The following is a 14128-nucleotide window of genomic DNA, read 5'->3' on the forward strand; positions in this document are numbered from 1 at the left end:
CTCTAGTCCTAGCCCTAGCCCTAGCCCTAGCCTAGCACTAACTCTAGTCCTAGCCCTAGCCCTAGCCCTAGCCCTAACACTAGCCCTAACCCTAGCCCTAGCCCTAGCCCTAGCACTAACTCTAGTCCTAGCCCTAGCCCTAGACCTAGTCCTAACCCTAGCCCTATCCCTAGCCCCAGTCCCAGCCCAAGGCCAAGCCCTGGGGTAGAGCCACCCTACTCCAGCATGGCCTCACCTTAGCATGATCATATCTGCAAAAACCTTATTTTAAATAAGGCCACACTTGAAGTTTCCAGGTGGGTTTGAGTTTGCGGGGCACCATTCAACCTTGGACCCCTGGATTCTGAGTGAGGACAGCAGGTGGGATGGCCTCCCAGAGCCCTGTGGTGGAGACCCCCTGGTCTGGGAAGCTGACCTCACCCATCCACCCTTCAGAAGCTCCACTGTTTAGGGACAAGGACACAATATACTTCTTTTTCTGTGGAGGAGGGTAGGTATTGGGGGTTGAGCTCAGGGACACTGGATCACTGAGCCACACCCCAGTCCTATTTTTTTTTTTTTAGGGATTGAGAGAGAGAGAGAGAGAGAATTTTTTAATATTTATTTTTTAGTTTTCGGCAGACACAACATCTTTGTTTGTATGTGGTGCTGAGGATCGAACCCAGGCCGCATGCATGCCAGGCGAGCACACTACCACTTGAGCCACATCCCCAGCCCACCCCAGCCCTATTTTGCATTTTACTTAGAGACAGGGTCTCACTGAGTTGCTTAGCGCCTCGCTGTTGCAGAGGCTGGCTCTGAACTCACAATCCTCCTGCCTCAGCCTCCCGAGCCACTGGGAGTACAGGTGTGAGCCACCATGTCCCGCTCCACAATGTACTTCTGATCATGTCACAGTGGTGTAAAATAGTGTGTTGACAAGAGGCATCAAAAAGAAAGATGCCTCATCCTGGAACAAGAAGGCGTCCGCCATCACTGAGACGAGTGGGTGCTGTTTTCTGCTCTTTCCAACGCGGTTTGGAGCGCGGAGTGCTTCTGTGTCCTAGCTTACCTCTAACAGCCCACGCGGTCTCTTGAGGGCTATGAGCATTCCCTGTCCTGCCTGTTTTTCTTCCTTTCTTTTCGTGGTGTTGGGGAGGGAACCCGGCCTTGCACATGCTGGGCTACAGTGCTGTGGTATCCTCGTGGCTGGTCACCAGGTCCCTGCTGCCCCCGCAGTGGGCAGGTGGGCCCTTTGCTTACATTATGAATCTCGGCGACTGAGCCCCCAGACAGTAAGCCCAGGGCCCAGCCAGATCGTTGCCTCAGGACGAACAACCCCTGAAGTGGACGAGCACTCTTTCCTGTCTCTGCAAACCACCCCCTTCCTCGAGGTAGGTCCATCTCTGTCCCCAGCAGGTGCGAGAGGCCCACACGCCTGGCTGCCCCCCGCACTTGGGGCGCTGGCTGCCTCCACCTGTGCATGTGCAGCTGTGCCACCCCAACGCTGAGCTCACCAGAGAAGGCCTGGCAAAGCCGCAAGGGCAGGCCCGGCAAGGGGGACGCCCTGTGCAGAGCCCCTGCCCGCAGCACGCGGGGAGGAGAGAAGGACCCGGAGCTGAGAGCAGAGGACAGGGCAGAGCCCCTCCTCTCCGCCAGCTCTGCAGGTGGTTCTTCCCCCAAACCTGGCTGCCTCCTGGGTCAAGGACTGAGTCAGAGCACCCACAGGCACGGGGTGGGGTGAGGTCCTGACAACGTCATCATGAGGCACCCTGGAAGCCTTGGGACAGATGGAGCCGGGCGTGGTGGCGCTCTGTGATCCCAGCAGCTCTGGAGGCCAGACCAGGAGACGGCGAGTTCCCGGGCTGCCTTGCAACTTAGTAAGACCTGTCTCAAAGCCAGAACGGGCAGGTGGAGCTCAGCGCAGAGCACCTGCCCAGCCCGGGAGAGGCCCTGGGCTCTTTCTCCAGTATCTCAAAAAAGTCTGAAAAAGACCAGTCAAAGTGGCCACACCTGTCTGGTGGCCGAGACACGGGCTCCAGCCTTCCCTCCTGCTCTGCTCAGCGAGGGGCCCATCACCCTCCACTGTGCGTGCTGCTCTGTGGCTCTGACATCTGCTTTTCCTAATGACTGGAGAAAGTCCCTCCCTGACCTGCTGGCCCTGAAGGACACTGCCTCCCAGCTGAGACAGCTTCGGGGTGCTGACCTGCACCTGCCTACTGATATGTGTGGGGCCTGTGAGCACACCTGCAAGATGCAGGGGCCAAGGTGTGGGGCTGCTGGAACATGGGGTACCGGTGTCCCCCCCAAGCCCTCTGCTCTGTGCTCTTCCTGTCTTCCTGTCCAAGCTGACCCCAGCCTGTGTGCTCAGAACCCCATCGTCCCGTTGACCCAAGAGGAAGAAGGCATGGGGCCAGGTTGCTTAGCCCAGTGAACAGCCCAGGGGGCAGAGTACAGTGACAGGACTCCCACAGGGGATCCTCAAGTGGCAAATGACAATCACCTCCAACTACAAGTCACAGGTCCCTCGCCAGCACTTGGTCCACGTGCAGGCCAGCCTTCTGCAGCCCCGTGGCATGGTCAGGCCCATGCAGGAGGTGCTGTTCTAGTGGCCAGTGGGGGGGACATGAAGCTCTGCTGGGCCACCCACCTTCAGGGCAGACAGGGCCTGCTCCTCCCTCCTCCCCGCCCCACGAAGCTGGTTCCCAGGGTCACCTCTCTGATTCTGGTGTTTCAAGTTAAACAGTCCCCAGGGCTCACTCACTGGTGAGCAGTGGGCCAGCACGCAGTCTCAGCCAAGCAGTCTCAGTCCCTGGCCCCAGATCTTCCCAGTGGCCTCCGAGCCATCCTTCTGCAGGCGAGAACACACTGTCCAGTGTCCCCCCAGGCCCTGCGGGGCCTCGCTGTGCCTTGGTCTCCTTCCCCACCCGCCACGGCCCTTCCCACACAGATCCCAGCCCACCACCCTGAGGCTCAGGCCGGGAGGCTGTGGCTTGGGGGTGGAAGGGCAGCAGCTCAGGGAGCAGGCACGTGGAGTGGCCGGCCCTCTAGGCCAGCACTGACTGCTCACCGTCAGGAGAGAGGAGGGCAAATCTGGGTTGACTGGGTTCCCACCAGAAACCAGCACGCTGGACACCACAGGGCCATGCTCTTAGAGTGTCAGGGGCCCACGAAAAGGGCAGCGCCTTCGTTGTACAGTGCACAGGTGGAGCTGAGTGGTCAGGGCATGGCCAGTGAGCCCCCGGACATGAGGGGCTGGCAAGCCTCGTGGAGTGAGCCTTTTCCCTCACTGGCCTGCCCACTGCAGGGCCTGGGCAGACAGGCGAGAAGCTGTCCCTGCTGTTTGGGGCAGGAACTGGCAGCCAGACCTGGACAGGCAGCGGGCAGCAGAGGCTGAGAGACGCCCCCACTCATGAGCCTCAGTGGGCTCACTGCCCAACGGGGAGGGCTCAGGTGGGAGGGCTGACGAGGTCCAGGGACAGCTGGTGTGGGGCCTACCTGTTTCCCGCTGTCTCCAGTGAGGCCATAGGAAGAGAGGGGCCAGCAGAGAGCCAGCTAGCCAGCACCCCCACACGGCAAACCCTGAGAGTGGCCCAGGGTGACAGCCACCACGCCTGTACCCCTTCTCAGGACCAGTTAAGCACAGGTGGCTCTATGCAGAGCAAGAGCTGGCCTGAGAGCTGTCGCCCCAGGCAGGTTCAGGATGGGTCTGCCCTCCTCCCGGGCTGCGAGTCCTCCCAGGCTGGGTCCCCGGCAGAGGCGAGGGACAAAAGCTCCCATGGATGCCCAGGCCTCATTGCCACCAGGCAGCCTTAGGAGTGGCTGCCCCTGAGATTGACTGGGGTCTGCTCCAGCCAGGGCAGGGCCCTCCGGGGGAGGAGGAGTCGTGCCGCAGCCACAGCAGTCGTCTGTGAGACAAGCGGTGGCAGAGGGTGGGCGGTGGACGAGGCTGAGACCCCTGAGTGCAGGACTGTTCCTGCGTCGAGGCAGAGGGAGCAGTGGAGCCAGGTGGGTGTGGAGTCTGCACTTTGCCGTCCCTGAGAGCAACAGCACGGGTGGGCCCTGACCGGCCTCCTCTCCCTGCTGTGTCCTGCACAGCCTGGCATGTCTGTGGCCACGTGGCCCTGCTCAGGCCTGAGAGCAGGGCTCCTGGCCGACAGGGGAGGGTCTGGGTTGGGAGACCCTGAGTCCCACATGTGGGGAAGGTCAACAGGATAGCTCAGGAAGGGCTGCTGGGGCGGGAGGTTGGGCTGGCACAGTTGATCCCTGATGTCTTTTCCCACATGGACGTACCCTTCAAGGCACAGCTTAAACCTCTCCTCCTGTCGTAGGCAGATGGGGTTGCTATTAAAAAAGGATCACAGACCAGGCAGCTTACAAGCAACAACAATTTATTTCTCACGGTTCTGGAGCCTGGAAGTTGGAGATGAAGGTGCCGTGTGGCTGGGGTCCAGGCAGGGCTCTCTGCTGAGGTGCAGGCAGCTGCCTTCTTGCCTGGTCCTCACGTGGTGGACAGAGGACAAGCAACGCTCTGGAATCCTTTTGTGAGGGTACCAAGCCCATTTGTGTGGTCTGCACTCCCACGATTTCGACTGGGTGAAGGCCTAGCTCCAAATTCTAGCACACTGGGGGATAGGTTTCAACACAGGAATGCTGAGGGCCACAGACATTCAGTCATCACACTCCTGGTTACCCCAGATCCCAGGGCATCCTCACGCTCCTCTGGACTCAGCCCCGTGCTCCACTTCACAAGGTACCTTCATGAGATGAAGCATGGCTGGACGGTACAGCAGCCATGGACCCAGGCTCAACCCAACCTTTGTGGCTGAGTCCTGTCTAGTCTTGAACAAGTTACTCTGCTGTCTCCCTCTCTGTATGTTACTATCCTCATCTCCAAAATGGAGATGATAATTGGCTTGTGATAATTTATTGTTTTGATATGTATAAACTGACAAAGAACAAGTTCTGGGGTAAAGTAAGTGCTGTTAGGTATCACCATTATCACCACCACCATTTCAACCATCATTACCATCACCATCACCATCACCACTGCCATCACCATCCTTGGGGGACTTGCAGCTCCATCTCTACAGGCTGCATAGTCTTAGGGTGCTGAACCTCTCAGCACCTGTTTCCTCTCCTGTAAGTGGAGGTCACAATGCCTCCTTTCCCAGGTGCCTGTGGGGTTTAAAGTGGCTAACCTGTGCCCAAGACCCAACAGTGTGCATATTGGGTGAGCACCTTCTCTGTGCCAGGAATTTGCAGTGTTGCCTCATTTGATCTTTTAAAGGAACTAGGAAGTTGGAGATATTACTTTTTTATTTTTTTTATTTTTAGGTGGACACAATATCTTTATTTTGTTTGTATGTGGTGCTGAGAATCAAACCCAGTGCCTCACGCATGCCAGGCGAGCGCGCTACCACTTGGGCCACATCCCCAGCCCCAGCTGGAGACATTTCTGTACTTACTCTATAGACAGGGAGTGGGAAGTCCCCCTGGCATTGATTTGGACCAGGACTCCATAACTTTTTCCTCACTCTGTTTGAGACCCAGCAACTCTCAGTTCTGTGTGCCCATCTGAGTCCTGGGGCTTGTCAAGAGAGATGCTGATGGGGAAGGTCTGGTCGGCACTTGGCACCAGGACTTCTCCAAGCTCCCCAGAGGTTCTCCAATGCAGCAGCTGGGACTGAGAGCATGAGGAGCTCAGAGTCGAGATGGGGCTGCTGACCTCGCTCTGGGTTCTCTGATGGCACCTGGCATTCGGCAATCACTGGTTGGCCAGCACCGTGGGCTGCAAGAGGTAGGAAGGGACCCGGGCAGTTCCTAAGGAGGAGAGAGGGCAGGGTCTGCAGAGGCCCAGCCTCCAGCCCCAGGGCTGTGTCCTTAGAAGTTGCTGAGCAGAGGATGACAGCAGCACTGCCTGGCCGAGGCCCAGCTGCTCTGGGCAACGCAGTGTGCAGGTAAGAGTCACGACCATGGGCAGGGCTGGCCATCTCTCACTGCCCAGGCTACCTACCACATGTCTGCCAGCCGTCTTGGCCAGAGACGGAGACTGCCAACAGGGTGGGCAGCATCATGGCCAGCCTTGTGGCCTCAGGGAAGAACACATGTGCTTGTGTGCAGATCCAACATGGCACCCAGCCATGGTTCCAGGACGGGAGGGCTGCAGGGTGCTGTCGCCTGGCCTGGTCAGCCCCAGGGCTCCTCACTGGAAGGCTTGTGGGAGACTGTCAGAGGAGCTGGGAAAGGTCTCCACTGAACCAGCCCCTCCCCTCCTGAGCCATTCTCACCCATCCTCTCTGAGTGCATTACTCCCGCCTCTTAGATGGGCACACCAAGGTCCAGAGAGAGGCCGCAGCTCCCCAGGACACGCAGCAAGCCCTGCTCCTGCGTGTCTGTCCAGAGCAGAGGCAGGAGCCGAGGTTGCGCTGCAGTGGTGTTGGTATGGTGGTGGCCAGGAACCATGTATGGAGGGCGGAGCCCCAAGGGTGCCTGGTGGCCCCGTGCGGAGGCCCCTGAGCTGCAGACCCGATCTCAGCTGGCCTGAGAGGCGTGCCACCCGGCCAGCACGTGATCGTATGTTGAGGTTTGATTCGGGGCCAGGGTTCGACGTCTCTGCTCACCCCCCACCACCGCTTTCCTCTGGTTCAACCCAGCCACTCCTCCACACTGCTGGTCTGTGAGTGGCAGATCTGGGGACAGCAGCAAGATGTGAGCAGGGCTGCCCTGGCACTCAAGAGGGTCCAAGATCCTTTCCTGCCCACATCCAGGTGACCCCAGGCCAAGAGAACATGACATGGTCCCTGCACCAGGGGCTCAGGTCGGTGGGCTGCCGTCGGCTGTCAGAGCTGCAGATGCTGACGTGGGGCGTGGGGCGTGGGGCAAGGGGCCTCCCTGGGAGGGGAGAGGGGGCTGCCGGCTGGAGGACGTCCCAGGACCACAGGCTGACGGCCCGCCCTGCTCAGGAGGCCAGCGCACAGCTTGTCCAGACAGAGGCCAGGACCAGGGAGAGCTGGATTGCGGGACAGCCCCAGGAGCTCACGGCCGCCCCGGGGGCCCTAGTCCCCCGGAACGCGGGGTGGATGAAACCCAGTTCACCTTGTCTGACACACACCTCTTTACCCCCCTTCCCAATTGTTTGCAAGGGAGCCCAATATTCATTTATTTCAGACAGCATCAGCCAGGAATACGTAAACGGAGCAGCAGGGGCTCCTGGGGCATGGGCTGGGGACGGAGGCTTTGCTCGCAGCCCCCAAGGCAGCTCTGGGGGTGCCCAGAACCCCAGTCTATAGGAACCCATGTTGAGAAAATGTGGACCGGGCCACATATCAGACCCTTCCAGCTTGGCCTGGGGCTGCCTGGTGCTCCATCCGCTCCACACAAGCCCAGAGCGGGGGCCCAGTGGGAGTGAGGAGACCGCAGATGCCGGGGGCAGGCCTTCGGGGTCCAACAGCACTGGCCCCTGAACATGGCCCGCCCAGCAATTCCATCTTCACTATTTCTTAGCAGAGTGACCTTGGACAAGGTCAGTGGAGTTCCCCACCTGCTGCCTGTTCCACCGATGACGCCGTGCCCAGCCGCAATCCCAGGGCACTGCCTGGCGGGGCATAGCCTGTCAGCTCTGTCCTGGCCTCCAGCACCCTGGGTCCGTGGCTTCGTTCCCCCTGCCCTGGGTGGTGAGCAGAGGCTGCCTGGGAAGGGGCTGGGGCTGGGGCCATCAGGTGAGGGGGCTGTATGGCGCTCCAGACCTTCCCAAGTGCTCCTGACCTCAGGTCTCACGCACGCTGGACAAGTGCTCTGCCCCGAGCCACACCTCAGACCTTTTTATTTTTTATTTCTAGACGGGGTCCAGCTAAGTGGCTGAGGCTGGCCTGGAACTCGCCACCCTCCTGCCTCAGCCTCCCCAGTAGCTGGGATCACAGGTGTGGCCGCTGCACTCTGCTTATTGAGCCTAGATGGGTTCGGCTGTAGCCGTCTCAAACATGTGATGCTCTAAACCAGGGGCCACGTGTTCTCTCCACAGAGCTGCAGCTGCCTGCCTCGGTCCTGCCTCCGAGCCTTAGTCTCCTCACCTGCAACACGGGTAGGGGGCTGGCAGTGGTGTCTGTCGGAGGCTGGGACCAGGGGCTCTCGCCACCAGCCCTGTGCAGGGTGGTCCTCCCATGCAGGCCTTGGGGGGGCCATGACCAGCAAACCCGCGCCTGAGATGCTCACCCCTCTGGCCGCAGATCACTTCCGCCCTGTGGGCCGTTGGGCAGCAGCGTGTGTCGGCGAGAGGGCAGGGTGGGGTCTTTCCCACACTCCCGAGTGTCCAGTCTGTTTGAGGCAAAGGTTTTCTCTTCTGCTGGGCAGACTCAGAGGGGACCAGCCCCCACTCCACCTTGAAAGTCCGCCTGGTGGACCCACCACTCCTGACCCACCACGCCCAGCACAGACCCAGCGATTTCACTTCCCAGTGCCCCGGGGTGGTGGCACCTGGCTCTGTGGGCGGAATGTTCCGACACCCACGCACTGCACAGGGGCCCCGCTGCAGCTGGGCTGGCCTCTGGGAGCCTGAGCCCCCTGGAACCAGAGGAGGACGGGGCTCAGCACGTGGCCCTGGAGAGAGTGGAAAGAGCCTCTGTTCTTTAGGCCTGGCCACGCGGGGCCCAGAGCCGCTCACCCCCATGGGCCGCTTACAGGGCGGACCTCAGGTCCGAGATGGCAGAGCCCTCTTGAAGGTCAGGGCCTGGCCATCCCCAGGCCTGCAGCCTCTGGTCATCCTGGGATGCTGGCTGGGGCCTCAGGCCAGAGGGAACCCTCCTCCCGGGTGAAGCCTGGGTCTTAGACAGGGGCGGCTGGGGTTTGCTGGGTGACCGGTTCAGGGGGACCCTGAGAAAGCACCGCGAGAAGGTCTTGGAGGAGGAGCCGTGACCTCGAGGTCTGCTGGCAGTGGAGGGCTGGGGCCCCAGGCACTGGCTGCTCCTGCCCGCGGACGGCAGACGGGGCTCGGAAAGGATCAGACAGCGGGTGGCCGTCTGGGGCGCTGCACTCCAGGCAAGCCCTGCCCTACTGGGGCTGGCGAGGGGGCCTGCCAGCCAGCAGGACTCCTGGTGGCCAAGGGGCAGTGCCTCCCCTGGACGCAGGGTGAACAAGGCTAGGGTAGAGCCGAGTGTGGTAGGGCTCCCTGGGTCAGCACAGCGGCAAGAACCGGGCCTCGTGCAGGCCAAGTGTCCCTGTGCCCAGGCCCCTCACCAAGCCAGCCAGGCTCCTGGGCCAGAGGGGCTTCAGGAGGCAGCCCTTCCTGTAGGCCGTGCCCTGGGTGACGTGGGGCTCTCAGTCTTCCAGCTGTCCCATGGCAGGGGGTGGACGGGTGGGAAAGGTCAGGATCTTGGCTTAAGAGAAGGCCAGCCCACGTTTCCGGGTGCCACTGGGCGGCTAACGGGTGCTATGTGGCTGGGAAACCCCCGCGGCCAGTCCGCCCTTGCTGGCCTCCTTCCTCTTTCCTCCGGCCTGGCCTGGCCGACCACACCTGGGGACTGAGCCCCGTGACCTGGGTTCCCACTCCTCAGCCTCTTCTTGCTCAGGCCTCCCTGTGGGGGCTCCTGGATGCCTCAGTACCCCCAAACCAGGGTCAAAAGATGACAATCTCATCCAGCAAGTGTCCCGTGGTGGGGAGACCCTGAGGGGTCTGTGCTGCTCATGGTGCAGAGGAGGCTGAGGACAAGGGCAGAGACACCTGCTCCAGCCACTTGGCCACCAAGCAACTGGCTGTGACTGTCTCCAGCCAATGCCCAGCCTGAGTGCACCAGCCCGTGGCAGCCCGGCAGGCAGAGCCAGGGAAGCTGCTGCCCAGAGCTCAGCCCCCTGCCTACACACGCCTCTCCCCTCCTTCCTAGGTGGGGGGCTTCGTTCCTGCCATCACAGAGCCCCTGACACCTCCAGCCCCTGCCCCTGACTGCAGGTGAGGGCAGCTGCTGGGAAAGGGGACTCGGACTTCCTGACCCTGGGCAGGGGTGAAGATATTGGGGAGGGGTAGGGCTGTGACCTCAGAAGCCAGGCCAGTGTCTACTGGAGGGGCCGCCCTGAGCTGGTCCACACAGAACCCTGAGCTTCAGGACCAGGGTGGGACAGAGGAGGGAGGGAAGAGGCAGATGCTGAAGAGGACCACAGGTTCCCTGAGCCCAGGAGGGGCCCATGTCCAGGACTGGCTGGGAGCCAGGGCCCTCCCTGGACACTCTCGGCTGGAGGGAAAGTCTGGTACTGACTGCAGGTGGCTTCAGGCGAGGTCGAGGGTCTCCCTCCTTCCCTTTGGGCCACTGCTGCTGTGGGATGCCTGGAGCCAGCAGTCCTGCAACCTCTCACTGCCCCCCGCCCTGGTGTCCAGATGCCCTGCTCCCTCCCATGAGGCCCCTCCTGCCTCTCACGTGCCATGGACCAGCTTGACCCTGCCTGCTGCCCATCCACACCCACACGTTCCCACCCTCCTCTGTGCCCCCCAACCCTCACACATTCCATGTTCCCTGACCCCTGGAGGGGGCCAGATGGCCTCCCCCACCAGCTGGCCCTGTGGCTCCTCAGCCGAGGCCCTTCCCCAGCCCAGTGCCTTTGGCCATCCCCTCACATGGCTGGCTTTGTGCACTTCGCCCTGGTCTGCTTCCCTGGGCACAGCAGCCGTGCTGGACCCGCCGACCCCATGGCAATCTGCCTCCAGCAGGGTCAGGCAGGAGGCCCCGAGGCCTGAGCTCCAGCCGGTCCATGTCACGTCACTCCCACCCAAATCCAGCTGTGGCTGTCCACGGGAGGAGTGGTGGGGCCCCAGCTTCGACATGGAGGGAGGGAGGGAAGGAGGGTTGGGGCCCCCTTTTTAAAGAATCCCCACTGTCCTCATCCATGAGAGCAGAGGGCCGGAGCTGACTCCCAGTTCCCAGGCTGGGGTTCCATGGAGCACTTCCTCCACAGTGAGGCTGTGAGAGCGTCGTCCCAGTCTCCGGTCAGCCAGTCAGCCGGTCAGCCTGGTGAAGGCCATTTAAGTCAAGAGCAGTGGAGTTACAGCTGGAGTCCTGACTGGCTCCCACCGAGGCCTGTCTCCCTGACCCAGCAACAGAGGGACACTGCACTGAGCCCTCGTGGCACCTGCTGCACCATCCACACTGTCATCACCACATCCTGAGCTGAGCTCTGGCCCTGAGCTCTGGGGCACAGTGTGGTCAGAGCCCGGCCATCCCACCCTCTCCAGACAGGGGCTCAGAGGAGACAGCAAGCCACACGGCCCTGCCGGCACCCACCTGCGCACACCCACACACTCATGTGCACAGTGCAGGTCAACCCACAGCCCTAGAGGGCCAGAGCCCCAGCGGACAATCTGCGCCCGAGACGGACAGGAATAGATTTCCCTGCGAGCCACAGACCTGCTCTCTGGCTCTGGACGAGGTGGGCTCTGTGTCAGCTGCGAGACGTGGTCAGGCCTCGGCCCGTGCCTGCAGGTGCCTGGTTGTCCCAGCACTGTCTGTTGGAAGCCCTCCTGCCTGACTGACCTGCTTCTGCTCCTGTCCAAGCTAGGCGGCAGGGTGGGCCCTTCTGGGTTGTCTGTTAGATCCCTGCACTTTCCTGGTACTTAGCGACACCCCACCTCGAGGGGGCTCCTATTGCCTCCATGGTCCCAGAGAAGCCAATGGACCCTGTAGCAAGTGCAACACCTCTCAAATTCACTAATGAAATGTTAAAAAATGAGGAACTGAGAAATATTATTATTAATTAAGTTAATTGGGTAGATCTAAATTTAAATTCTGCACCCAAACTTGAGGAAACACCTTCTTTTCAAGTTCCCACGGAGCAAGTACTAAAATGAGCAGATTTTAGGTGGCAGAGGAAGTCTCTGTGAATGCCCCAATGCAGATCAGGGCCACGGCACCCTGCTGGGCTGGGACCTCCCTGGGCTCCACTAGGGCTGCTGGGCTGGGACCCCTTGGGTGCTGCTGCACTCTAGACCCCAGCCAGCAGCGTCCCAGACTCCGGGATTTTAAATCAGTGAGAGGAGGCCTCACCAGGGGTCAACTCGGAAGGAGAAACGACCTAGACGCCATCTTAATAAAAGGGGACACACAGGCACAAGCACGGCTACCTGGAGATGGGGCAGACTCCTGGCCTCAGCCCCATGGGGTGCATCCAGGTTCCCTCCAGGCACCCTCAGGGACCCAGGTCCAAGCAGAGAGAGCAGCTGAGCCCAAGGAGACCAAAGCAAGTAAGTAAAGGTGAGCTGGAAAACAGGAATAGGAAGGTCAAGGCCATCTTGGTGGGGGATGGGGAGAGCACGGGCTTAAACCAGCAGAGTTGAAGCAAGTGGCAGAGTAGCCCAGGGAACCTCCGCACGTGATCCAAAGGCCAGACGCCAGGGGATGTGACCCCGCAGCGGGGCCTGCAGCAGCGCAGCCGGAACACCTCCAAGAACACCTCCTTGTTCCAAGAGCTTCACCTACAGCCGCTAAGCTACCAGGAGACTCCGACTGTGCCCGGCAGGTGTCTGAGCAGCCACGGAACCCCACGGTGGCCAGCCAGCCGGGGGCCTCCCCACAAGGCTCTGTAGCTGTGTGCCCAGGAGGAAACTGCCCAGCCCTGTCCCTTGAGCAAGGAAGCAAAGGAAGGAGCCGGGAGGGTCAGAGTGTGACGGGGAGAGGTCGAGGCCCGCAGGAGGACCAGGGGAACAGCTCACAGAAGCTACCGTCTGTGTGACACCGTGCAGGCACCTGTGGCTGGGAGGGATTCCTAAGAGTTAATAAAAGATGACCAACAGTGAATGAGTGAGTGAGTGAGTGAAAGATTGGAAAAAAATAAAAAGGTGATTAAAAAAGAAGAAAAAGCCAACTGGCTAGAGGCGGTGGTGAACTTACCAGATGTGACTCCAGCTCCTCGGGCCCCCGAGCAGTCGAGGCTTGCACCTAGGTTGAGCTGGAGCTCCCGGTCTGCCAGCCTCCCCATGGCACCGCTCAGCCACCTCCCGCTGGCCTTCCTAGGCTCAGGCTGTGCAGGTTCAGCGTCCCTGAGGACTCCCAGGAACACTCAAACCTTTGGGGGACACCTGTGACTCAGGCAGCCCCTGTAGTGGCCCCAGGAGGGGGCAGGGACCCTCCTCTCCACTGGGCATGTCGATGACTCACACCTGGCCTCCTCTGTAGCAGCCAAGGTGTCGGTGGCCGCCGCCTCCCCAAGGCTGACTGGGGACAGCAGGATGGCCTTCTGCCAACTCCTGAACCCACACAGACCAGGGCTCACCTTCTGCCATCCCCTGAACCCACACAGCACACGGCACACAGAGCACACGCTCCCACGCGGCACATGGCACACGCACACGGTCCCACACGACCCACACAGCACACGCTCCCACATGGCACATGCACACACTCACACACGCACTCCCCCACACTCACAGGCAGATGCACAACCTTCCCTGGCTCTGTCCAGCTGGGCCTGACTCAGCCCGTCTCGGTGGCTGGGGGGCAGGCTGGGCTGCGCTGAGTGCTGACTGCTGCACTGTCCCTGGGGAGGCCCTGCATGCTGTGGTCACTGCGTCCCTGCCATGGCTCTGTGGTCAGGTGGTTGCTGCAGGTCCAGTACTCCCAATGCTGTTCCACCTGCCCTTGACCCAACCGTGTCCTGACCACACTCAGCTTGGCTGAAGGACAGTCCCAGGCCAGAGCCAGATGCCCTGGCCCCTCACCACCCTCTTCTCATGTGCTCCTCCCAGCTCTGAGGTCACTGGACATGGCCAAGGACACCGGGCTTCACAAGCCAAGCAGGGGCTCGGGGCACATTTGGGTGCTGGCCAGGGTCTGTGTGCTGACCCTGTGTGGCTGCAGGTCCTAGAGCCTTAGCTCTCTCCCGGCTGGACTGAGAACAGGGAGGCCCTGCCTTGCCCTGGTCTTCGACACACGCCACATGGCTGGTGCCCCCTGAGCTGGTCTGAGAGGGCAGCTGCTGCCACGGGCCTGTTATGAGCCACAGAGTGGATGCTGTGGGCAGCAGAGCTGCTGGGCAATGCACCCTATCCCAGGGGTGAGAGTGAGGGAGTGGACGTCAGCAGGTGGCCTCACTGACCTGGAGGAGTCTGCACCCAGGCTTTCCTGTTCTTGGAGAGAGGAAGATGCCATCCTTCTGTCCCCTAGAGCCCCAC

The sequence above is a fragment of the Marmota marmota genome, unplaced genomic scaffold (genome assembly GCF_001458135.2).
Source record: "Marmota marmota marmota unplaced genomic scaffold, marMar, whole genome shotgun sequence".
NCBI classification, from domain to species: domain Eukaryota; kingdom Metazoa; phylum Chordata; class Mammalia; order Rodentia; family Sciuridae; genus Marmota; species Marmota marmota.